At 37.5% G+C, this 27,407-nt stretch overlaps 1 protein-coding gene and 1 long non-coding RNA gene across 4 annotated transcripts in view; one reads left to right on the top strand and one right to left on the bottom strand.

Moving 5' to 3' along the window:
• The window catches only part of HnRNP-K (Heterogeneous nuclear ribonucleoprotein K), a 301,352-nt gene that overhangs the window by 272,818 nt on the left and 1,127 nt on the right, over window positions 1–27,407 (bottom strand). The gene's annotated exons all lie outside the window — the stretch shown is intronic.
• Window positions 18,312–23,538, top strand: LOC117217602 (uncharacterized). Of its 3 annotated transcripts, none has more exons than XR_013033957.1 (4): window positions 18,312–19,551; window positions 20,122–20,644; window positions 20,791–20,930; window positions 21,071–21,868. It is a non-coding gene; the product is annotated as an uncharacterized LOC117217602 (long non-coding RNA). The 3 variants fall into 3 exon arrangements; XR_013033955.1 differs by lacking the exon at window positions 18,312–19,551 and adding an exon at window positions 23,399–23,538 and having other exon boundaries at window positions 19,658–20,644; window positions 21,071–22,716; XR_013033956.1 differs by lacking the exon at window positions 18,312–19,551 and having other exon boundaries at window positions 19,658–20,644; window positions 20,791–20,907.

The following is a 27,407-nucleotide window of genomic DNA, read 5'->3' as shown; positions in this document are numbered from 1 at the left end:
TATGTAATATTATAATAATATTATATATAATCCTCTAATAATAATTATTAATATCTAATATTAATATCTAATAATTATTATTAGAGGATTATATATAATAATATAATATAAAACACTAATTCAAACTTATATATTTATTTATTTAATATAAACCTATATTATATTTATTAATCCTACATTTCATGCTCTATAACGAGTTCTCTCACTTTGAACCTCCAAATTATGAGTTTAGAGCGTCGTCGCCGCACCGATAATTACCTAAAACGTCTAATCTTCTGGATTCTGAATCTTTAAAATGTTACCAATAAATATACAGTAAATTCTCCGCAATTCTCCTTCAGCTTGGAAACAAAAGCGGACAATTTAGGAACAAGAGCGAATCTTCGAAGTTCGAACCTATTCGAACCTCGCGGCTCCTCATTGTTACATAGTTACCGATAGTTAACAACTATAAAAACAAGCGCCGCAAGGCTCGAACAATCGTATCTTCTCTTCCCAAACAGACTACATTTGTTCACAAGCTGCGGGACAATTGGAGAGAATTTACTGTGCTTCGATTATTTTTCGTGCAGCGCCCCTCCCCAAAATAAATCGTCTGCTTCTCCACAGCACGACCGGAGCTCGAGAACAAATTGTTCACGACTCGCCCTTTGTTCCGATAGGACAGTTTCTGTAAGGTCCCTTGTTAGCGACGAGCTATCGTCTACGAAAGATAGCTAGCATTAATGCGTCATTCCAGACTCGGCGTCCAACGGCGATACGCGTAGAGCCGCGGTTGCAGTAGCCCCGGCTAGTTCAGCCATAAATCGCGAACCCCTTCTCGCCCGCGGTCCCGCAAAAATCAGATCCGAGAGAAAAAGAAGCCGGTGCCGTACTCGTTTGCCCGTGAATATTCAGTTGGTCGCAGCGGGAGCACCGGCGAGTTGCTCAAGAAAATTGCGACAGCGAATTCTTGTTGCGGAGAGCGCGCTCGCGAGCTCGTCGTCCCTCTGCCGTTTCCCTTTTCGAATCTCGCCGCTCCCCCCTCGGCCCCTCGCGGACCCGTAGTCCTTGGAACCGCGGCGTCGTGTACTTTTACAACGATGGAATGCAGCGATTGCCGGTGTCGCGAGCTCTTGATCTAGGTCTACCGCCGGCGAGTAATCGCGAATCCAGCGCGCGCGCGAGCACGGCGCCCCGCGCGAACCGCCATTAAAACCCTTCTCTCTTTGCAAATTGACCGCTCGTGCCCGAGCTCCCAGCGAGACCCGAGATTTTTAAACCTCGCGGGAATTGCTTCTACGAGGGCCTCGAGGCGACAGCGTTTCTTCGAGACGATCGCGTCTGGACGCCGGGATTAGGCCTCCGATTAGGCCGTCAGGAGTCCTAATTCAGGGCCGACACGGGTTTGGAATTCGCGTCTGACGTTTGCACTCTCTTTCCGGCGCGCCGTGCTTAACCCCTTGTCGCGCTTTGACGAGGCCGACACGTTATGGACATTTCTGGGAATAATTTATTGAATATAGATGTTATTTATTTTATTTTATATTTATTTTACATTTACTTTATATTTATTTTATTTTACATTTATTTTACATTTACTTTATATTTATTTTATTTTATATTTATTTTACATTTACTTTATATTTATTTTATTTTATATTTATTTTATTTTATATCTATTTTATTTTATATCTATTTTATTTTATATCTATTTTATTTTATATCTATTTTATTTTTTATGTTTATTTTATTTTACTTTTCATTTATTTTATTCTTATCTATATTTTTTATTTATTTTATTTACTCTTTAAAATTGGAATAAAATTCTAATCTCCTGTCATCAATATTTAAGAATCCAAGTAAATTTAGGCACACAATAAGCATCAATTTTCTGTCTCTCCTAAGAAATCATTGCATTCGAAAAATTTCTAATAGATCTCTGATTAAAAAATGTTATGTCAAGGGGTTAAGTCATACAGCATCGACTTCCATGACATTTTTTTCAAAGATCTTTTAATATCCAATTTAGGTAAACGAATGTTGTGTCTTACAGAATGCGATACTCACAGTCGGTGTAAAAAGTATTCGTGCACTGGATTTCACATTTCCGACAAATTGTTCATATTTGAACTTGTATGATTGGACCGTGGATTTTATGCGTTCGTAACAAAAAAACGAACATATCGAAACTGTAAAGACGTTGGAATTATATTAATATACTAATAATTATACTAATCCTATAATACTTAAAATTCTACGTTAAGATTTAATATAATTATTAATATTTTTTAGCACTGTGAAGGTAAGGTTAGCGAATCGGAGAGCGTGTTTGAGGTTACTATTAATGCAGTTTATTGAATTGTTATCGATGAGCGCGGGCGCGATTAGCGTGGTGTCGTAGGACTAGCAACTTAGGACAGACTGAGCTTTTTGAGTTGCGCGTTTGTCTTTTTTATAGTGGAAGAGAAGAAAGGAATAGATGGACTTTCGTAGGAAAGGAGAAAGTTGGGAAAGTCCCGTGCGGGTCGAGGTGTCCAGATGTGAGGAGAATTGTTTTATTAGGGGTGCGTGATTTTTAGGGAATTTTGAGGATTAGGAACGGTACTTGTTTTATTGCTAGCGGCCGCGCTCAGGTAGAGGGATGCGACGCCACAATTTATATAAAATTATATAAATATATAAGATTTAAAACACTTCGCTCCAATAAATTCAAAGCTTTTAATCTCTAACGGATCGCATTCGCCGCGCATCGCGACCACTTATCGACGACGTTCCATCACCGTTGAAGTATTTTCCTAGCTGTAGCAATCAGCGTTATTTTTTCTTCTTTCTTTTCCAAGTAACGCGATTCGCGTAATCCGAACGCTGCCGCGGCTATTCAAATATTTGAAATTTACGGTCGCCACGGCACACACGCGTCGTGAACGCGTGCGAACGAGTTCTTGCGGGCCTCCTCGGTGCTCCTCTCCGCTGGCAGATTATATACGGATGTTAATTAATTTTCTTCCCGGGGGTGCAATAAAGTCGCGCGAAACGCGGTCGGAACGAAGCCGCGGGCGCCACCGGCCGGCGGCGACCGTGTCGATTCCGAATCTACTTTTTTGTTTCGAGCCGGGATTCCTATCGGCCGTCATCGTTCAAATTGTTTGTTGTTTTTATTTGTTCGGGCTTAACGGCGGCGCGGGCGACGGTCCTTTTTAAATTTACACAACTGCACACGATACCGAATAGAACTAGAATCGTGACTGATGGCGCCCCCCCCCCCCCCGGGTCGCCTGTTCCGGACAAACTACGCGCAGTGTTGCGCTATCATAAAATCCTCTGATACGAACCTTTTCAAGGATAACTGCACACGCGCTCGCACTTCACGGTTCTGTTGTATTCATCTAATTGTCACATTTATTATGCGTAGCGAAGAGATAAGTTCAGTTTATTCAGAAGCTGGTGTCATGTAAATATCGCGTGTTTGGTAGTGTCACATTTTCTTTTATGGAAATAATATTTTATTAATAATATAATATAATAATATATTATAATATATAATATATATAATATAATATAATAATAATAATATATTATAATATAATATATATAATATAATATATAATAATAATATATTGTAATATAATATATAATATAATATATATAATATAATATATAATAATAATATATTGTAATATAATATATAATATAATATATATAATATAATATATAATAATAATATATTGTAATATAATATATAATATAATATATAATAATAATATATTACAATATAATATATAATAATAATATATTATAGTATAATATATATAATGTAATGTAATAATAATAGTAATATATTATAATATAATATATATATATATATATATAATATAATAATAATAATAGAATATATTAAATATAATATTCATTAATAATAACAATATTTATAATAATAATCTTTACCACGTTACAGTAATTTGTGCCTAAGTTTTACAGGTAAAATAAACATCGCGAACTCATATTTGTCTCAGTCAACATCGTCTACGATATTTGTGTTTCAATATTTTTAATACTAGAATTACTAAACCAGTCGAAACACGACTGGTTTCGAATCTTTTTCTTTTACAAATCCTCGCATGATGAAAATCTTTTTATAAGCAATTTTTCGATAAACTTCATTATCTATACAAACATTACGATAGAAATTATACCAAGTCCAAATAAATCGTTCGATTCCCAATTATAGAATCGTTCGAAACGTAGCTCGTTTTTCTAAAAAAGAAAAATTCGTTTTACAACGATGTTACAAAAAGAAAAAAGCACTCGACACAGTATTTCATCGATAAAAACAGAACAGGACTTCCGCGAGCGTAAAATTTCAAAGCTGCCAGAAAAACGTCAAGAACTTTCGTCTCTCCCGTGAACATTAAAAATATCGTCGTTCACTTTCCCGCGAAAGAACTGAACAACCTTTCCGAACGTGCTAATAAAAAGTACAATATTTTGCTCGTGTGTGTGCGTCAAAGAGTCCGTTGAATGTTCCCGCCGCCCCAACATCGAGGAACATTATAATGCTCGTCGAGTCCTTTCTTTCCCAAGAATATAGCTCTCCGAACAATCTTATTAAAATCAGCAAGTTCCTTATTAGGGAGACTGTGTGCACGATGCTCGTATTTGCTGAAATCCGTTCGGGATCTTGATCACGAGCCTGACACGAGGGCAATAAGGCATGAGACGAGGGGTTAATTCCGCGCCGGTGCGGCTCCGAATTTTTACGAGCGTCGATGTTAATCATCCGAGGACCGGGGCTGCGTTCTCGTTTACGTGAGAGCGATGGGAGAGGACGGATAACCGGGGTAAGCTTTGCCGAGCGAGGCTCTCTTCGCGTTAACGTTCTCGGGTTCACGTGTGCCGACCGGTTATTACGAGATTCGCGTTACCGAAACTCCGGCTGAATTTCGTTTTATCGCTTCGTTAGATAGACAAGCGCCGGGGACGTCGACGGTTTGCGTAACGTCCAGCGCGGGCGCCATTTCTTCGATCACGGTCTGTCTCACAGTGATATCGAGAGAGGGAGAGAGGGAGCGAAAAAGATTGAGAGAGAGAGACCAAGAGAGCGAGAGAGAGACCAAGAGAGCGAGAGAGAGACCAAGAGAGCGAGAGAGAGACCAAAAGAGCGAGAGAGGCTAAGAGAGCGAAAGACCAAAAGAGCGAGAGAGAGACAAGAGAGCGAGAGAGAGACTAAGAGAGCGAGAGAGAGACTAAGAGAGCGAGAGAAAGACCAAAAGAGCGAGAGAAAGACCAAAAGAGCGAGAGAAAGACCAAAAGAGCGAGAGAGGCTAAGAGAGCGAAAGACCAAAAGAGCGAGAGAGAGATAAGAGAGCGAGAGAGAGACTAAGAGAGCGAGAGAGAGACTAAGAGAGCGAGAGAGAGAGACCAAGAGAGCGAGAGAGAGACTAAGAGAGCGAGAGAGAGACTAAGAGAGCGAGAGAGAGAGACCAAGAGAGCGAGAGAGACTAAGAGAGCGAGAGAGAGACCAAGAAAGCGAGAGAGAGACTAAGAGCAAGACAGCGAGAAAGAGAGCGCGCAAGAGAGAGAGAGCGCAAGAGAAAGAGCGAGAAAGAGAGAGCGCGAGAGAGAGCGCGAGAGAGAAATCGCGAGAGAGAGATCGCGAGAAAGAGAAAAAAAGGAACACCTGTTAGGATTGCGCAATCATGCTCCGTTCATCGATTATACCTCTTCCCGGTGTTGCAAAAGCGGCGGCGGCGGCGTAAACAAATTGCTCGATCGACGGAACGGCCAAGAAATTCCATGAACGCCTGGGAAACTCTCACGGTTTTGTCAAACCCGCGGGGAAAAATAATAACCGGCGGATTGTCGGTGGAGAATGATAGCTGGAAATGGATCCAGCTGGGATCGTGGCTCGTAATAAACGCAGTTAGGCCGAACCGAGGTCTCCCCGGTGTGTTTACGTGCGCGTTCGCCGACGTTTCGCAACCGTGCCGAGGGAGGAAATAGAGAAACCCGCAGTTACGAATCGAGATTTGCTTACCGTGTTCGCATCTATGATCGTGTAACGCCGAAGCGCTTTCTAAATGAAACATCATCTTCGTTCGAAACAATTATTACGACAGCTTCGCGCTCCTGCCAGTGCTCGATAAAATTGTGCGATCGCGTCGTTTATCGGTTCCTTTGGCAGAATTGCGTGTACGTTGATTTATAGGATACAGTAATTTCTCCCTAATTCGCGCTCAAATTGCGAGCAAAAGTGGATACGATATTTTTAAGATTGTGTCTGTTATCGATCGTAGCGTGAGTAGTTAAATATGGTTTACGGATTATGACGAAAATATTAGGATTTGACATAAATATTGGTATTTTGGATTTGACATAAATATTGGTATTTTGGATTTGACATAAATATTGGTATTTAGGATTTGACATAAATATTACTATTTAGGATTTGACATGAATATTAGTATTTAGGATTTGACATAAATATTAGTATTGAGGATGTGACATAAATATTACTATTTAGGATTTGACATGAATATTAGTATTTAGGATTTGATATAAATATTAGTATTGAGGATGTGACATAAATATCAGTATTTAGGATTTGACATAAATACTAGTATTTAGGATTTGACATAAATACTAGTATTTAGGATTTGACATAAATACTAGTATTTAGTATTTGACATAAATATATTAGTGTTTAGGATTTGGCATAAATATCAGTATTTAGGATTTGACATAAATACTAGTATTTAGGATTTGACATAAATACTAGTATTTAGGATTTGACGTAAATACTAGTATTTAGTATTTGACATAAATATTAGTGTTTAGGATTTGACATAAATATCGGTATTTAGGATTTGACATAAGTATTAGTATTTATGACAAAGAAGAGTAGGTGAAATTTAAAAGTACAGTATACTGTATTTTACTAAATGTTCAAAACATTTAGAGACATCTATGTATTATTTTCAACTCACTGCAATCATCAAAAAAAGAAAAGAAAGAAACAAATTTCTATTCGACTCATGCTTGCTGCAATTGAGGAATAATTTTTATTTTTCCGTTTTCTAGTTTATTAGTAGTTTATTATTATTTAATTTATATTATATTATATTTCTTATTATATCAATTTATTATATTTTATTCTATTATATTTTTTATATATTATTATATCTTATATTTTATATTGTTTATTATTTATTATTCTAGCTTATTATAGTTCCGCTTCCTAGCAACAATAATTTGCATTACAGAATACAAATAAATATTCCGTTTTTAATTGATATTCCGCTTTCGCATCGTAATTTCGAATTCACGGTTTTCACGAAATTGCAAAATCTCCTTTCACAAGCTTATTTTTAACAGGTTAAAAGTGAACAATATTGTCCAGCTCGGTATATCGTGTTGCAAATAATTTCCTCGTTTGCATTATTTTTAAATTCCCATTAAACGTCGACCAGAAAACTGATTACAACGGAATATTAATTTACAAATTCCCCCGCGCTTTGTGACCAGATTGAGTAGCTTCTTTTCACAAGCGATTATTTCGATTACAAACAGACTGCATACCTATGGAAACGAATTTCATTGATTTACGAATCGTGTGTTCCCCTTTCGCGACCAATGTACCGTGTAACAGTTGAACAAAAGTCGATCTCATTCTACCGTACGTTGCAAGAATCCGCAGATAAATCCATGTACGTGCCGCAAATTCTGACGATGATTATTTCATCATTTTTGAGAATTCTATAACTTACAGACAGAAACTTCTTAAAAAAAAGAAAATAAAAATGTTTGGCGGCAATAGCAATTTCAATCGAGTACCAATCAGTCGCATAAATCAGTCAGCAACATGAATCATATCGTTCGGGATTATCAAATAAATAAATACAATTATTCGAACGAAATAAAAAAATTCGACTAAAATTAATTCATACGTGTATAATTACCTCAGATAAATATTTATTCGAAAGAATTTGAATAACGTCCAACTCTGCTCTGGACACACGATGAATGCAAATATTATTTATCTTTCAACAAATTATTAATTATTATATATATATTGATTAATAATTATATATAATATATATTATAATTATAATTATATTTAACATATATTATAATTATAATTATATTTAATATATATTATAATTATAATTATATTTAATATATATTATAATTATAATTATATTTAATATATATATTATAATTATAATTATATTTAATATATATTATAATTATAATTATATTTAATATATATATTATAATTATAATTATATTTAATATATATTATAATTATAATTATATTTAATATATATTATAATTATAATTATATTTAATATATATTATAATTATAATTATAGATAATATATATATATTAATTATTATAATCATTGCAAGATCGTATTGCAACGATAAATAAGACTTTTAGCTAAAAATGATTTTCCAAGGGAAAGAAAATAAAAATATAAAACAAAGAGTCCTTTTATTTTTAGTGTCATGTAAAAACGTGTCGACCTAAGAACTTTCGCAAACAGTTCGCTGACCAATTTCGGTCGGTCTTCGTCGTGTTGCGAGACGCGTTGCGAAATTCGCGAAACGAAAAAATTGCATTCGCAGAAGAACGGTCGGGGAGCACGTGAACTGTGTAAAACCAAAAGTACGGAGTCGCTTCGATGCCTTATCAGGAAAACTAGCCGGTCGTTTCCCGTTTCGGTTGCCGGCGGTCTCAGATCTGTGTGCGCGGTTTACACATCGCGCGCGGCGAGTTTCACTTTACCTCCGGAGGAGTGTTTTCCTCGAACCGAACTTACCACCACGTGGCATAACTGGAACACCACGAAAGTCAGCGGAATCGATGACACATTTCCACACGCGCTCACCCGTAGGCCCGGGAAATTTCTCTGCCGTTTATCGACTGCGTTTCGTTACGTAATCAAACGATAATCAGGCGACGATCAAACAATAACAGGTAAACGTAACACCGCAAACAACATCGATTATTACCTTAGGTTGCTACGGTCATTAGGCGAAGCAGAATTCGCTTTTCTCTCGCGAGATAACGAAGTTGACGGTTTTTATTATTTTACAGTGTATAATACTTAACTTAATAATACTTAACTCTGTCATGTGTACCGATTTAATTTTAGAAGATCCGTTTCAACGTTGCAAAATAAGAAGCTGAAATATTTAACAATCTAACGTTGCCGCTTGCTCAAATAAATCGTATCAAATTTAATCGATTCAAATTCAATTAATTCGAATTCAATTAATTCGAATTCAATTAATTCGAATTTCTTGCTTTTCTACGACCATGTCGTTATTCGGTGTGAATGTACAAATATTGAAATTCTAAAAAAGAACGACGAATTCACTCGTAATTTGTGCACTGCTATCACTTTAATTCTTCTCTTTTTAAGCGATGGAATCCACAATAAACTAACATTGTATTTACACCGATCGCGCCGAGATATTTATTACGCGAAATTTATTACTCTTACACAGAGCTATATAACAATTATTTGAATAATTATTTGAATAAATATTTATATCTAACATAATTATCCGAATTAATTCGTTTTAGTCGAACGTTTTAGTTCAATTACGATTATTCGCAATTCGTCATCAAATGTTTGCGTTCCTTTAATTTATTTTTAATTTTCGCGTTAATTTAAATAAGTTATTCGATTAGAGATCGTAAAATTATTTGAACAATAATGCGAATAACTGCTGATTACATTTGCTTTTCGGTGATTTTATAAGAATATAAAACATATAAAAATATAGAATTATATATATAGAATTATAAGAATATTCAATTAACATAAGTTTACTTAGTTACACATCAACGATCGATCTGCCCAAAAATAACCTTTCGAATGCAACATTCGAGTAAAATCTTACACGGATAAATTTCTCTCCAGACAAATTTTCATTCGATTTTTATCCGATCGAATATTCGTTCGACAGCGTCGAATCAAATTCTATTTCGTTGATCAATTATCTCTTATCCGACGTCCGAATAAAATTTCGCCAAACTCTGCTCTTACATTTCATATCTTCGCAATCGTTCGTTATCGCGACGACCCACTTGGACGATTAGAACGAGAACGCGCGCAAAAGCTATGCCGAGTCGAGAACATCGTTGCGCGCCTAAAAAGACAACACACACGCCGTTTCAACAGGATCGGTTTCCTAATTCCGTTACCCAACCGCGACTGCGCGAACGCCCCTAGAACTTCCGCCGCAAATTTCTCGTCGCCAGAAAAACGAAAATTGTCAAGGTAATTGAGGATAATCATCCGTCGAACGGGTGATTAAATATATCCAAGCGATACATATATCGCGTATACGTTCGCGCATTACCCGCGCGCTCCAGTTTCAACCTGCTCGCCGGATTCCGACCGGTCGATCTAATTAATTAAACAAATACATACATCGTACGCTACACGCATTCGAGTCCCGTTCCGGCGAATTGGACGCGTACTTCTTACTTTTTTTTTCTACGCTCTGAATGCCGCTTGATTTTCGAGCTAAATACAGTAATGTCTCTCTAATTGACGCTCGGATCGTCAAATGTCCACAAATGTTCACAAAAATGGACAATTTGGGAAGAGGAGATACGACTATTCGAGCCTTGCGGTTTATTTTTATAGTTATAAATTGTCCACAGTTATAAAAACGAGCCGCAAGGCACGAATAATCGCATCTCCTCTTCCCAAATTGTCTACTTCTGTTTACGATTTTGTTTACAATTGCAACAATTCGAGAGAATTTACTGTAGTAAGCTAGTTACAGTAACGTCTCTCTAATTGACGCTCAGATTGTCCACAAAAATGGACAGTTTGGGAAGAGGAGATACGATTATTCGAGCCTTGCGGTTTATTTTTATAGTTATAAATTGTCCACAGTTATAAAAACGAGCCGCAAGGCTCGAATAATCGCATCTCCTCTTCCCAAATTGTCTACTTTTGTTTACGATTTTGTTTACGATTGCAACAATTCGAGAGAATTTACTGTAGTAAGCTAGTTACAGTAACGTCTCTCTAATTGACGCTCAGATTGTCCACAAAAATGGACAGTTTGGGAAGAGGAGATACGATTATTCGAGCCTTGCGGTTTATTTTTATAGTTATAAATTGTCCACAGTTATAAAAACGAGCCGCAAGGCACGAATAATCGCATCTCCTCTTCCCAAATTGTCTACTTTTGTTTACGATTTTGTTTACGATTGCAACAATTCGAGAGAATTTACTGTAGTAAACTAGTTACAGTAACGTCTCTCTAATTGACACTCAGATTGTGCCCAATAATGGACAGTTTGGGAAGAGGAGATACGATTATTCGAGCCTTACGGTTTATTTTTATAGTTATAAATTGTCCACAGTTATAAAAACGAGCCGCAAGGCACGAATAATCGCATCTCCTCTTCCCAAATTGTCTACTTCTGTTTTCGATTTTGTTTACGATTGCAACAATTCGAGAGAATTTACTGTAGTAAGCTAGTTACAGTAACGTCTCTCTAATTGACACTCAGATTGTGCCCAATAATGGACAGTTTGGGAAGAGGAGATGCGATTATTCGAGCCTTGCGGTTCGTTTTCATAGTTACGAATTGTCAAGAAATATAAAAACGAGCTGCAAGGCTCGAATCATCGTATCTCCTCTTCTCAAATTGTCTGCTTTTGTTTACGATTTTGTTTACGATTGCAACAATTCGAGAGAATTTACTGTAGTAAGCTAGTTACAGTAACGTCTCTCTAATTGACACTCAGACTATGCCCACAAAAATGGACAGTTTGGGAAGAGGAGATACGATTATTCGAGCCCTGCGGTTTATTTTTATAGTTATAAATTGTCCACAATTATAAAAACGAGCCGTAAGGCTCGAATAATCGTATCTCCTCTCTTCCCAAATTAACCATTTTAGTGGACAATCCGAGCGTCAGTAAGGGAGACATTATTGTACAGTAATGTCTCTCTTTATCCGCGCGTTCTAGTTTCAACCTGTTCGCCGGATTCCGCAACCGGTCGATCTAATTAATTAAACAAATACATACATCGTATGCTACGCGCATTCGAGTCCCGTTCCGGCGAATTGGACGCGTACTTCTTACTTTTTTTTTCTACGTTCTGAATGTCGCTTGATTTTCGAGCTAAATACAGTAATGTCTCTCTAATTGACGCTCGGATTGTCCACAGAAATGGACAATTTGGGAAGAGAAGATACGATTATTCGAGCCTTGCGACTCGTTTTTATAATTGTGGACAATTTATAACTATAAAAATATTATTATTATATTATATTATAATTATTCAAGCCTTTTGCGGCTTATTTTTATAGTTATAAATTGTCCACAATTATAAAAACGATCCGCAAGGCTCGAATAATCGTATCTCCTCCCAAATTAACCATTTTAGTGGTCAATCTGAGCGTCAGTAAGCGAGACATTACTGTACAATAATGTCTCTCTAATTGACGCTCGGATTGTCCCCAGAAATGGACAATTTTGTAAGAGGAGAATACGCGATTATTCGAGGAATGTCGAATATTGTTATATATATATATATAACAATATTCGACATTCCTCGAATAATATCTTCTCATATATATTACTATATATTGTTATATTATTATTGGAATGTCGAATGCGATTATTCGAATGTCAATGACTGTAAAAAAACGAGACGCACGGCTCGAATAATCGTATCTCCTCTTCCCAAATTATCCATTTTCGTGTACAATCCGAGCGTCAGTAAGGGAGACATTGCCGTACAAGTTAGACGTAAACGAAAGAAAATCGAGAAAAAAGAAGAGAAAAAAAAAGGGAAAAATGCGACCGTGTAATCGACAGAGGCTCGTGGTTAATTGGCGCTCGAAATGTGCACGCTCGACAGAGTGTTCATAAACGCGATAAATAGATACGGGATTCGAGGCAGAGCGATCTCGCTGCGAATACAACAAATCGATGCGTGCATGTGCACGGCCGGCTCGCGGTTTAGCGAATTAATTATTCCGCCTCTCGGCCACGGATTTGCATAAAATGCGGGTTACTTTGGCCTCGATGGTTTCCAGTTTTTGTTGCATCCGCGAGTAGGCAACGCAAGACGAGAGAAAAAAGAGAGCCGCGCGTGTCGCAACCGCCTCCGTTTCCTCTCTCGGCTGGGCCGCGCGCGATGCGTTCTCCGCGGACATGAAGAGTTCCCGGGATTTTCAATTAACATCCGTTTATCGGCGCCGTTTTATTTACGATGCCCGTGCGCGATCGATTCCGGTCTGATCGATGCATAAATTTCAGCCCGGGCAGATACGTTAATAATTCAACCGCGATTTTTCGGACGTAAGATTTATACGCGCGCGGCGCGAGCAGCGGGCGCCGGACCTCGAGATATCAGAATTCTTTTCCGCCTCTATAGTTCGGGGCCCGCCGCTGCCAATTTATTTATTTACCGGGCTATTTTGTTTTATTTCCTTGCTTCTGGAAGAGCTCCCGATAATGTATCGGCGATTGTCCGAGTACGAGGTTAATTTATGAACTCGATTCGGCGCACGGTCGGCTGGAAACAACACGTTTGATCTGGACGAAAGTTCCATGTTTGAGGTTTTACCTCTCGAAGATAGTTCTGTGTGTGTTTATTGGTGATATTTATATTGGTTCAAAGATTCGGAATCCAAAATGTTAAGAGATTTTGGATGATTATCGGTGCGGTGACGTCGCTCTAAACTTGAAGTTTGGAGATTCGAAGTGAAAGCATGAAATGCGAGAGATTAATAAATATATAGGTTTATATTAAATTAATAAATATAATGAATATATAGATTTATATTAAATTAATAAATATAATTAATATACAGGTTTATAGTAAATTAATAAATATAACGAATATATAGGTTTTATATCAAATTAATAAATATAATGGATATATAGTTTTCTATTAAATTAATAAATATAACGAATATATAGTTTTCTATTAAATTAATAAATATAACGAATATATAGGTTTTGTATCAAATTAATAAATATAATGAATATATAGTTTTCTATTAAATTAGTAAATATAATGAATATATAGGTTTATATTAAATTAATAAATATAATGGATATATAGGTTTATATTAAATCAATAAATATAATGAATATATAGGTTTATATTAAATTAATAAATATAATGGATATACACTATAACCTAAATTACTCGAAAACTGTTCTCTTCTACAGGAAAATGTTTCAAATAAAAGTCGTAGAGTATGAAATGAAGCATACGCGGACATAATTAATTTTTCTTCTATATTGTTCTTTATCACTTCAAATTTTGTAATCATAATGTATAAAATTGTACACTGTTACTGGAAAGAGTATGGAAGCCAAGATGCAAAATCCTATACTTCGCCAAGATATCGACTAAGTTATGCTGAATGTAGAAGACGCACAAGATGTTGCCCATTCTAATCAACGCACGTCTTCAAAATGAATTTTATATCTCTCGTTGAGAAAGAAATATAGAAATAAATTAATTGTATCAGAGAGCGTATGTCCTATTTCATACTCTACAACTTCTGTACGAAAAATTTTCCGATAGAGGAAACGTGCAATTTACATAGCAGATTTTGACAAACCATCCTACAAATTATTTAAAATTTAATTTCAATGCTAATGCATACAAATTTCGTAATTTCATTAAGATTCTCAAGAAGTAAGAATGTTGAAATAATAATCGACGTCATATAACTTTGCTTAGCAAGTTTAATTTAATTGATTACAATACTTTAATCGTGTGTGTATGTGTTAATAGGCGTATTTTCATGATCTGCTTGGATCACGAGTATTACGCGACCCACGTAAAAAAATTGCCGAAAGTGTCCGACGCAGAATTTGTTTCATGCAAAAGCTTAGACAATTGCGAGAAGTTACACGGAAATTTCAAACGCAAAGTATTTTGATCGATTAAAATACTTTAATCGTGCCTGTGTTAATAGACGTATTTTCATGATCTGCTTGGATCACGAGTATCACGCGACCCACGTAAAAAAATTGCCGAAAGTGTCCGACACAGAATTTGTTCGGTGCGAAGGCTAAGACAATTGCGAAGAGTTACGCGGAGATTTCAAGTGCTTCCATCGTCAAGCTGCACATGTGCGCTTATTCACGAAAGTTGAGTCAGACGCTTGACTGGATGACAGTGCGTTCGTTGCACAACGCATCACTCTCGTCCATTCCAAGATGTAAACACCGCGTCGTCTTCTCTGAAACTATTCATAGAGCCGTTCGAAATGGACACGAAGCTTCTGAGATTCGTCATAATTCTGCATAGGTCGGCTGATCGGCGAATCGACTTCAATTCCGCTGGATTTGATGGCAAAGAGATACGCAGCGCGTTACACGACTCCGATGCGAAAGGGAAACGTTTAGCCGCATTCGCATTTGCACGCGGAAAAATTTCCTTTTCGCCTGCTCGCGTTTATCGCGATCGCGCGCCGGCCGCTTTCTCTCCATTTTAGATGCTCAGGTTCGCAAAGTGCGGGCTACGGTCCGCGGCCCGTTTTTCGCGAGAGCGTTCTCGTTACTGACCTTGGTCAACGTTCGCTCATTACACCATCCCCGACGCGCTGATGTAATTACAGACGGCCCAGAAGCTTTTTGCGCGCCGCGAAAGCCGCCGATCGCATCGGCGCGCCGACATCTTCGACGAGACGCGCGTATCGTTCTCTGTCATCAATCGCGCTGACTCCGCGAGCCAATGATACTGCGTGACGGACCGGTTGACCCTTTGAGAGCAACTGGACGCCTTTCACAATTAACCGGAATATTCGGCTAAATAAGTTACCGAGGCCCACGAAACGCATTTTCTAAATTTTCGTTATTGGCTCAGATAAAAAAACGTTGAGAAACGAGTGTTCATTATTTTCGTCACTCTAAGTAATGGCAAAGTTTTTAAAAAAGTATTTTAATCATTGTACAGTATACTAGAGTCATCGACATCTCAAAAAAAAATTCAAGTCCAATTTTAAAAAAAGTTACTTCCTATCTTTCGTTGATAAGTGTATACTATAGTGTATCCCCTACAGTTATCACGATATAATAATAATAATAATAACAATAATAATAATAATAACAATAATAATAATAATAATAACAATAATAATAATAATAATAATAATAATAAACGATAATAACAATCACAATATAATAATAATAATAATCGATAATAATAACCACGATGTAATAATAATAATTATTATTATTATATCGTGATTATTATTATCGTCTATTATCGTTTATAATAATAATAATAATTATTATTATTATTATTGTTTTTTATTATTATTATTTATTATTATTATCGTCTATTATTATTATTATTATTATTATTATAAACGATAATAGACGATAATAATAACCACGATATAATAATAAACATTTTGTATAGAATTTTAACAGAAATAATTGTATACATAAAACAATCGATTGGATATTTCTGTGGCAAGATTGTTCTTTTTGTAAACGAAGATCGAACCGTGCAATTTATCATTTCTTAAGGCACCCAGTGTGAAAAACACAAAGAATAATATTTTCAAAATAATAAATAACATTTTAACCCTTGTGTCAATAACCGAAATTGTGGACGTTGTTCTATAACCGGGGTACCCGGGTAACCTTCCGACGAGCTCCTATATTACACGTTACTGTTTTTTATAGCTTTCATGTAATTATACGAACATTAACTTTTATTTATCTCATATTTATAATCGCCATAAAATTTTATTTTTATTCGTTGCCTGAGGAACATCCATTCTCCCCCTAATAAGGGTGCTCCGGTTGTTGAACAAACGTGTATTCAACTTTCTCGTCCAACGTTAGTACTTTTGCAATAACTTTTGCAATAACAACAATTGTAGACCCGAAACAGATATCCATATAAAATATGCAAAATAACGAATTATTGGATATTGAAATATTTAAGCAAGAACAAAAAAATACTTTCAAAAGAATACGCAAAAGGGTGCAACCTAGTTATTGGCATACGGATTAATTATTAACCCTTTGCACTCGAGTGCTGACTCTGAGGCACCACTAAAATTTGTTATATCACCTTTCAAGATGATGTTGATATTAACAAAGTTTAGATTTGAAAAATTAAGAGTGTAACTGTTGTGCGAGTACCAAGACTCAATTTCATATGCATAAAATGCATTTTGTCATATAAAGTAGAAATACTACAAGTTAGAAAAATGATTTCATATTTTCAGTTAAAATAGCTTATTAATATTATTTACCCTCTGCACTCGAGTGGTGACTTTAAGGCACCACTAAAATTTGTTACATCACCTCTCAAGATGATGTTGATATTAACAAAGCTTAGATTTAAAAAATTGTTAAGAGTGTAACCGTTGTGCGAGTCCCAAGACTCAACATCATATGCATAAAATGCATTTTGCAATATAAGGTAGAAATACTATAAATATTCTAAAAATGATTTTATACTTTCAGTTAAAATAGCTTCGAGTGCAAAGAGTTAATATTACGAGTCTCCAGTAACTCCACAACGTCCCTCGTTCTTCAAAACCCAAGAGGGTCGTCCGGGGGTTAAAAATCCGCGCGTATCTCCGTATCGTTTCTTAAAAGAGGAGACAAAAACCGGTGATTAATAACCGCGCGAACAAGAAGAAACGAAATACATACCGTGGAACAGTCTAGCATTAAAAACAGAAACGGACTCGAAAATAATGGCACGGGGGTACGACCGGGGGGTGCACGCATCCTTCCCCTTTCCCATTGTTTTCCGCGCGGGGACACGAGCGCGGTGCGTGTCGGGAGCACGCGTGGTCGCGTGACGGCGGCCGTGCGTGCGCTCGAGCTCACGCGCCACCCCCCCCCCCCCCGCGCCCCGGCCCCTCGCAGCCGCCCCCTTCCAGCGGCCCCTCGCCTACGCCGCCCCCGATGGACGCGACGGTTCTCTGCCGTGGATGGAGCGCGTGTGCCGGTGGTAATGTTTGCAGTCACAAGTTGGAAAGTTTTGTGATGGCAACCCCGAACGACCAGTTGCCCCGGTAACGCTTTGTTGTGCCATTGTGTCTAACCGAGAGGGAGGGAGGGAGGGGATGGATCCGCACCCCCCACCCGACCGCCCCTACTCCCGGCCGTCAGTCCACTCCTACCTGAACTCGACCTAACCCCGGCTTGACCTAGCCCAAACCGTTCCCGTCTGCCCCCCTCCCCACTCCACCTCCAGCAACCCCTATCCAGGTGGGGGGGAGGTCGTAGGAGATGGGATTGCATTTCCCTCGGAACTGTCCGCTCGATTCCCGGAGGATGTTCGATTGCACACGGTTCCCGAATTATGAATGATGGGGATCAATGCGGAGGATACGTTCACGATTCGTCGAACAGGTGAACGGCGGAGGGGAGGGGGAGGGAGACGCGCGGGACGGACGTTAAGTTTGGAACGCGAGTCTTCCGCCGGCCTGGACAGGCGAGCGAAGGATCGAGAAGAACGCGACGAAGGATAGAGACGATCTAAAGATAGAGGAGACGGTAGAGAGAATTAATATCGACGGGGATCCTCCGGCGGGGAAGAAACGTTCACGGCTCGTTGGCCACGGAGGACCGCGAAGGGGACACACGTACCGGCCGAATGGTTAACCCTTAGCGCTCCACGCGTTTCTCGAGTACTACCTACCTCTGCAACTCTGGCACATTTTTGGACCGAAGCGCCCGAGATAAAGGAAGTCTTATTTTGGGCGGAAAAGATTACAAGTTCTTGCGAAAACGTTCGATTTTATTAATTTTATGCTGCTAAGTATAAAAATGGGCGAAAAATGTTTCAATCGTAATGGTATCTACTTAACGTTGTGCGAGGTCAGTGCATCGATATCGTGAATTGTGACCGAAATTTCCAAGCAGCAAATGCATCCTCATCGAAATGGGTAAATTTACTATTAACGATATTCTTCGCAATTCTTAAATAAATATATCCCTCGTGTTCCTCGACGCGATTTATTACAAAATTAACATTGCGAATCGTCCATTGAATTCGAAATGGGTAAATTTAATATTAACGATATTCTTCGCAATTCTTAAATAAATATATCCCTCGTGTTCTTCGACGCGATTTATTATAAAATTAACATTGCGAATCGTCCGTTGAATTCTGTTCGGATACGGAATTATCGAAACAAAAATATCTTTTGTGGGAGTTTGCCGGAATTTTTGTATCGTTAATCTTCACTGGAGTCGACTCGAATGATAATTAAATTAAATTAAAAATTAGTAAATATTCTTCGGACGTTCTAAAATAAAGTTGAATAGCGTTTCACTACCAGCATTTCCGGCACATTTTTGGAGCGAAGCGCCCGAGACAAAGGAAGTCTTATTTCGAGCGGAAAAGATTAGACGTCCCTGCGAAAACGTTCGATTTTATTAATTTTATGCTGCTAAGTATAAAAATGGGCGAAAAATGTTTCGATCGTAATGGTATCTACTTAACGTTGTGCGAGGTCAGTGCATCGATATCGTGAATTGTGACCGAAATTTCCAAGCAGCAAATGCATCCTCATCGAAATGGGTAAATTTACTATTAACGATATTCTTCGCAATTCTTAAATAAATATATCTCTCGTGTTCTTCGACGCGATTTATTATAAAATTAACATTGCGAATCGTCCGTTGAATTCTGTTCGGATACGGAATTATCGAAACAAAAATATCTTTTGCGCGAGTTTGCCGGAATTTTTGTATCGTTAATCTTCACTGGAATCGGCTTGATTAATAATTAAATTAAATTAAAAATTAGTAAACATTCTTCGGACGTTCTAAAATAAAGTTGAACGGCGTTTTTCTGCAAAATATCACTACCAGCAATTCCGGCACATTTTTGGACCGAAGCGCCCGAGATAAAGGAAGTCTTATTTCGAGCGGAAAGCGTCCGATTTTATTAATTTCATGTTGCTAAGTATAAAAATGGGCAAAGAAATGTTTCAATCGTAACGGTACACACGCTGAGCACGTTTTCGCTACAAATAACGATCGCCAACGTCGACAAAAACATAGCATCTTCGGTGTAATCATGCTAAGAACATTAGGCTTCGCAGCTAAGTCTTCAAATTTACGGAACAAATGACGGATGTCTCCATAGCGGAGCCAACGGAGCGCTAAAAGGGTTAAACTTCGAGCGGGAGAACGGAAGAACGAATTATGGGTGCCCGGAATCGGTACAGAGGATACCCTGACCGAAGGCGAACGAAGGATCCGGGGATATTAGGAATTCGACGAAGAAAAATTTGGACCAAATTACAGGGACGCCGGCCGCTGGTTGTTCCGAGGTAATTAATAGCGACGGTGATCAATCAGGCGGAAACATTCATCGATCGTCGGCCAGGTGGCTCGGAGAGCCGAGGGTGCCGGCGAACGAGCCTAAAAGAACACAGCGGCGGAAAGTGCGGCGGCGGAGAAATGGTGGTGAAAGCAAGCAACAGGGACGACGCGATCGGTCGCCGAAGGTGCTAAACGAACGGTGCGCGATGGTCGTGTTGCTGGATGCACGGTTGCTGTGCTGAAACATGGATCTCTCTCGCGAACGCAACAGATTCCCTCGCTTACGTCACGTCGCGGCTCTAATTGGACAACCGAAAGGATGGAATTCATTCTTCATTCGCGAGGTAAGAAAATCGCCGTCGGTGCGGGTGTCGTCGTTATAATTGCTTGGCGTAGCTGCTGCAGCACCCGCACGAATCGAAAGGCGCGCGCGATAGGAACCGGGTGGTGAACCATGTATGTAATGAGCAATTTGTTTGCGGGCACGCAGGACGGACGTTGTCGGCGGCAGTTAACGTTAGGAAAACACAATTTGCCGGTTCCGGACGAGGCTCGCGATGAAATGCGATCGGGAGACACGGACACCGCGCCGAGGACTACTCTCGGGGTAACTTGCGACAGATAGCCCGGGTAACGAATCGACAGAATTATAGAAATTATCGATCATCCCGGCGGTATTGCTAATGGCCGCGCCGCGTGATCGTGGTTATTACACGGCTCGGCCTGATTGAATTAGCAGTTCGAAACAATGTTAGTATTTCGGATTCCAGGTTATCGGAATACAAGGGGCTCGCTCGCGTTCCGATGCTCGCCCACCGCCGAAGAAATAATGGCGGCGCGCCCGAGGGTCAACCCTTTGCACTCGAGGCTGTTTCGAGTACAGAATTGTGACGCTCGGTTTAAGTCAATGTCAATAATAATAAATTAATATAATAATAATAATAATAATAATAATATAGAAAAATTAATTATAATATATAAAAGAATATAATATAATAATTATAATATATAAAATAATATAATATAATAATTATAATATATAAAATAATATAATATAATGATTATAATATATAAAATAATATAATATAATGATTATAGTAACAAATAATATAATAATTATCAAAATTAAAAATTAAATAATATATAAAATTCGTTTAAAAAATAACCTCGCCATATCGCATGATCGTTTTTTATTGGATGCGTAGAAAATTGAACCCGTTGGTTTGTAGAAGACTTCTATTTGTTTTAAATTTACGGAATATAAACTTAAATAATGTGAAAATTCTTTTGAAATATAGTAGTATAATAATATAATAATATATATAATATAATAATAAATAATAATAAATATAATAGTAAATATAATATAAATAAATAATAATAATAAATATAATATATATTATATATATATATAGTATAATAATTTTTGGCGCCGCCTCGGAGTCGCCGAACGAGTGCAAAGGGTTGAAACAAACGGTCGAAACTAGAATATCATTTTCAATTGTTATGGTTATTATTATTGTTGTACCTGTTTTACCTGAACTATTAAACAATTCTTTTCATTGGGATCACGATGATCCTGTCGCACGTTACTTCTTATCCGACAACTGAAAGGCATCCATTATCGTTACCTTTGTTCACCCTGGCATACACAAAAGTTGTAATTTCTCCCCTGCGTTTACTTCCTTTCAAAATTCTCAACGATGAACATCTTAATCCTTGTTCGTACAAAACTCCACTTTCGAGGAAGTTTAATAATCTTTAGTACCTTTTTACAGAGGTGTGCGTAATTATCGACTCGGAGCAACTTTTACATTGTTGCTGGTGTCTAAACGAAAACTTAACAATACATCGTATTTCTTTATTTCTACGCCAGAAAGAACAGAAAATAGAAATATACAACCGTGATGTTTCGTTAAGTTTTTGTTTAAATATCACGAAAAATGCAAAAGTTATTTAAATCGATAATTATTCACAGCACTATACAATATATAATATTATACTTCGAATTTTCAGTATTGCATATGAGTTTCCAAGATCTAAAAGAAGAACGCATTTCATAAATTTTCATTACAGGCTCGGATAGAAAGAAAATTAAAGAACGCGAGTATTTCACCTTTCTTATCATTCCAAGCAATAGCAAAATTAAAAAAAAAAAGAAAGAAAGAACAGCATCTTGGTCATTTTACAATAAACTACTCCTAACGTCTCCGAAAAAATTCAGTCATTTATTCCAGTTTCAGGAAAGTTACACCGTTTCGAAAGGTGTCCCAACACTTTTGTCCCCCAATGTACCAATAAAATCGATAAATAACGAATTCTTACAGAACTTCTCGATAACTTCGTTCTACAGTGTCGTCATATCTTCGTCCACGGAACTGCCAGAATCAATCACAATTGTTCGGACATCTTGCAGGTAAGTCTCAAGTTTTCCAAGTGTCAGAAAAAAACCCGAAACGGGACGCGACCATCTCGAAATACGAACCATTCGATATTTCCCCCCCCCTCTCGTGCGCGCTCTCTCTCGCTCTCTTGCTCTCTCGTGCTCTTTCTCTCGGTCTCTCTCTCGTGCGCTCTCTCTCTCTCTCGTGCTCTTTCTCTCGGTCTCTTGCTCTCTCTCTCTCTCTCTGCTTCTTTCTCGCTCTCTTGCTCTCTCGTGCTCTTCCTCTCGGTCTCTCTCTCGTGCGCTCTCTCTCTCTCTCTCTCGGTCTTTCTCTCGGTCTTTTGCTCTCTCTCTCTCTCTCTCCCTCTCTCTCTCTGCTTCTTTCTCGCTCTCTTTCTCTCTCTCTCTGCTTCTTTCTCGCTCTCTTTCTCTCTCTGCTTCTTTCTCTCTCTCTTTCTCTCTCTCTCTGCTTCTTTCTCGCTCTCTTTCTCTCTCTCTGCTTCTTTCTCTCTCTCTCTCTCTCTCTCTCTCTCTCTCTCTCTCTCTCTCTCTCTCTCTCTCCCGCAATAAATTGGCGCCGAGCTTAGAGTCTCGAATCACGTGCAACGGATGAAACGACTAATCCTGCGGCGCCGCCTCTCGCTTTCGAATGACCATATTATTTTTGTTCCATCGGTTCAATTTACAATTACCGCCGGTGTAATTTCATGGAAAGCTGAACTTTTGCCAACGCACACAACACGCGCTCGGCCTGGCGTTACCGAACGCAAGTGTACATACACACACGCTGCAACGAAACCAAACGTCGTGTTCCCGAGTTTACCGGTGCAAAGAAATCTACTGTATATCTCGTGACGCAAACGGCAATATCATCTTCCAATTCGATGCTCTGCCGTATCGACGAGAGTCACCGTCGAAGCAAACAACAAGCCGAGAAGAAGGAGAAATTCTGTCTGCGCGCGATCGAGGCTGACGGAGCCTCGATTTCGAACGAGCAGAATTTATCGCGTACCGTCGCTTCTCACCTTCGATCCTACGAATTCCTACGTCCGTATCACAACACGATACGAGCGTCCGCGATCCACAAGGCCACCGGCGCGTTCAATAATTCGCTAATCCACAACTTTGACGAATCGTGACACACGGCTTTTCGGTCCCGGCCGAGAGAGCGATTTTTGTTTGTTTGTTACGCGAACGATTCAATTTGCGCAAATCGAACGCTTTTATCGATTCGTTAACAAATATTGCCACTTCCGCGCAGATAAAACGAAGAGGAAAAATTACGTCCGGGCAGCTAATGTAAAATTGAAGGGTTTAACACCCTCGACAACGGTCGAATGTCGCCGTACACTCGACAAAAAAAAGTGAACGAGATTGTGAAATCCGGCAGAAAGCTTCGGTGGAATAGACGCGATTTTGATCGAATCGACGAATGTTTATTAGCACTATAGCAGATCTTAGATATGATTCTTTTGTTTGACGCCGGCATAATAGCTTGGGAATTCTAGATTTAAAAACAAATTCGAATATGAAAATTATAGTAATTAATAATAATATTAATTATTATAATTTTAATTAGAATAATATAAAAAGTCGGTAATATAAATTGCTAAAATTAAGATATGTCGTCCAAGAATTTTCGTACTTAATTCTTAGTTAAACAAGCACAATGCTATAGTTAGTTTGCTGCCTTTTGACACGCAAGAAATATAGTTCAAATGTTATTTCGGGTTTTTTTAAATGTTATTTCGATTATACAAATCTTTAGTATTATAATTTCTCTTCGTACGAAAAATAGCTTGAACTCGGCGATGCGTCAACTTAAAATACTTCTGGTCGACTAAAGGATTAATATTGCACAAAAGGAAGATTTAAAGATTACATGCTTATGTTATTATTATTATTATTATTACTATTATTATTATTATTATTATTACTATTATTATTATTACTATTATTATTACTATTATTATTATTATTATTATCACCTGTTAAGCATGGAGAAATTTACCAAGTCCTCGATAGTCAATTATTATGTAATTTAACCCCGTGTTAACGATTTCTGGTCGACTGAAAGATTAATATTGCACAAAAGGAAGATTTAAAGATTACATGCTTATGTTATTATTATTATTACTATTATTATTATTATTATTATCATCACCTGTCGAGCATGGAGAAATTTACCAAGTCCTCGACAGTCAATTATTATGTAACTTAACCCCGTGTTAACGATTTCATCGATACACTGTATCACATAAATTTGAAAACACGAAAAACCGACGTCATTTTGGAACGAATTAATGAAATAATAATTTCTGGGAAAATAGCACTCGATATTCGATGGCGATGCAAAGTATAAGTTACAGTTTTGGGGCGCAGACTCTAAATAGATAATTATAAATAAATATTCGACGGTGTTGTGCGAACGGTGGGGAAACGCGGTCGTTTTAGAAAATCTCGAGTAGATAGATCTAGCATCGTGTAACACTGTGTCCAACAACAACACGAGACACTGTGCCGGAGAGGAAAAACATTATGCAAGCGAGCACATGATGATAACGCGGCCATTGTGTCACTTATTACGGAACGGTTTCTCTCCCATGCGTCTAAGCGTTTCTCGCGATGAACTTCAAGCTGGATAATGGAGAATCATTGAGCAGGCCAGCGACCATCGTTTAGTAGCTTCGCTGGGCGCGATAAAAGCGGTCGTCAATGGCAAACTTTGCGATATTTACAAATAGCGTATCATGTTTCATCGATTTCTCTGTTTACATCGCGGCTTACAGAGTTTTGTGTTAGACTGTAACCTTCAGCGATTACGATAATATTATAAAATTAAATTCATTGACGTTACCACTGAAAATTCGTCGCGAACTGCTTTGCTTTGGAAAGTCTTCAATTTGATGTCGCTCTGTGGCCATGATCGTTTATGCGTGACAGACTTCGTAAATACAAATTTGATCGAAAGGATTTTCAAGTACAGCAATGTCTCCCTTACGGAATATAAACTCATAAATAATGTGAAAATTCTTTTGAAATATAGTAGTATAATAATATAATATATATATAGTATAATAATTTTTGTGCACTGAAATGGATAATTTGGGAAGAGTAGATATTCGATTATTCGAGCCTTGCGGCTAATTTTTATAATTGTGGGCAATTGTAAACCGCAAAATTAATTATTATATTATTATATTATTTATATATATATATATTATATTACAATATAATAATATAATGTAATATATAATATATAATAAATAATATATGTAATATATTATTTATGTAATATTATTTAATGTAATAATATATAATATATAATATATATGTAATATATTATTATATAATAGTATATTATAGTATATTATATAGTAGTATTATATATTACATATGATATATATTATATATATATATATATATATATATTATTATATTATTAATTATTACATTATAAACGGCAAAAAATAAACCGCAAGGCTCGAACAATCGTATCTCCTCTTCCCAAATTTTCCATTTTTGTGGACAATCCGAGCGTCAGTTAGGGAGACATTACTGTATTGCGCCCCGTTTATCGACGGTCGAAATAATAAGTCTGAATTAACGATCGTAAGTAACACAAATAACAACAGCAAACATTATGTAGGGTAACTTGTTACGAATGAACGCGTTCACACGGTGTTTCTTGCATAAACACGCTCACGCACCACACCTACTAGTCGCGACAAACTGTGTCCATCTTTAATCAATAGATTGCAAGAGTTGGTACGCTTGCATCGCATGAAAATATTTTTCAAAATCGAACTGTAACACAGTTACAATTAACAGTGATACAGTGACGTTAACAATTGTTGAAACAATCCGTGTAATTTGATCAACGTCGGCTCTTTTACCACTCATCGTTTGGAATAAAATAATATTAAAAAAGTTATATCAACGATAAAATGTTGACATAAAATTACACAAAGAGAAACGACCAAAATTAGTTTGACAACATTTGGGAGCACGGATTAGAATGTCGAACGGTTGATGTAAAATTACGCAAAGAGAAACGACCAAAATTAGTCTTACAACACTGTAATTTGATCAACGTCAGCTGTTTTACCATTCATCGCTTGGAATAAAATAATATTAAAAAAGTTATATCAACGATAAAATATTGACGTGAAATTACGCAAAAAGAAACGACCAAAATTAGTTTGATCAACATTTGGGAGCACGGATTAGAATGTCGAACAATTGATGTAAAATTACACAAAAAGAAGCGACCAAAATTAGTCTTACAATATTGTAATTTGATCAACGTCAGCTGTTTTACCATTCATCGCTTGGAATAAAATAATATTAAAAAAGTGTTATATCAACGATAAAATATTGACATAAAATTACACAAAGAGAAACGACCAAAATTAGTTTGATCAACATTTGGGAGCGTGGATTAGAATGTCGCACGGTACCTATAAATGTTAAACTTGTTACCGACGGATTCATTAAGCGAACGAGACTCGATAAAAACGGAAATTTCCCCGTGTGCGGGGGGGAATTATGTCGGATACAAAGTCAATCAGCGACGCAATGCGGGGAAAAAAATAAATAAATACCGTTCGACGCGCTGATGATCAATTGAATATTCGAATAATTAACGGAGCCGGGCACAGTTCGTTACATTTTATTTGCATCGGCGCAACACAACAGGGACGAAAAAGCGTGTTGCAACCTAT

This window comes from Megalopta genalis, chromosome 8, assembly GCF_051020955.1.
Source record: "Megalopta genalis isolate 19385.01 chromosome 8, iyMegGena1_principal, whole genome shotgun sequence".
Classification (NCBI taxonomy): Eukaryota; Metazoa; Arthropoda; class Insecta; order Hymenoptera; family Halictidae; genus Megalopta; species Megalopta genalis.
Note: the sequence above shows the minus strand (reverse complement) of the source record. Positions and strands in the feature narration are given on the sequence as shown.